This window comes from Penaeus monodon, chromosome 22, assembly GCF_015228065.2.
Source record: "Penaeus monodon isolate SGIC_2016 chromosome 22, NSTDA_Pmon_1, whole genome shotgun sequence".
NCBI lineage: Eukaryota > Metazoa > Arthropoda > Malacostraca > Decapoda > Penaeidae > Penaeus > Penaeus monodon.
Window position 1 is genome coordinate 15,014,294 of NC_051407.1, and position 701 is coordinate 15,014,994.

At 36.5% G+C, this 701-nt stretch overlaps 1 protein-coding gene across 1 annotated transcript in view; it reads left to right on the forward strand.

Moving 5' to 3' along the window:
- Nucleotides 1-701, forward strand: part of LOC119586942 (fibroleukin-like) — a 5,536-nt gene that overhangs the window by 2,409 nt on the left and 2,426 nt on the right. The window lies entirely within an intron of this gene.

A 701-nucleotide genomic window follows, 5' to 3' on the forward strand; every position in this document is an offset into this window, starting at 1 on the left:
TACTCACTTTGGACGGTTTCAAGTGGAGCCCGACCTTGAAATTTCCCCATCAAGAGTTCCTCGAATGATGAATATGGTTAAAAAACAAACACAAAAATATGCATCCATCAAACGAAGTACTAGGTTATCACAGTAGATAAGTTCATTCTTCTCAGACATATAGGATCCCTTTAATTGCTTATTCAACCTAAAAGTCACTGGTAACTGATACTGCATAAGAGGCGTTTCTCAGATACTGTCAGTCCTGTTTCTAATACTTGCCATGACCGGCCACTGTTATTAAAACATATTTTCTCTCGCACAAGAAATCGAGAAATTTGTAAAAGTAAAGAATTTAGGACCCCAGCTTATACGATAACACACTAACCCTGCTTCGAGACATACTCAATTGTAGCGCAAAAAAAAAAAATAAAGAGCATATGGTAGTAAAACAAACAGGCTAGCTTGTATAAGGTGAGTTTCTTCGCGGACGATGGAATAAACATAAAAATTATTTTCCCTGATTTTATCTTTTCACCACAGATTAATTATTATTAAAATCTGGATGGTTAGCAAGGGATGAAATATTAATAGAGCACGTTGAACTCATGCGTTGTTATATTTTCGGTAAGACAATATGGTTATGGCGGTGGAGCTCCGCTGACTGTTTGTTTACATGACATTTGGTCAAGGTTAAAGCAAGCTTTTCGTAGAGTTGTGAA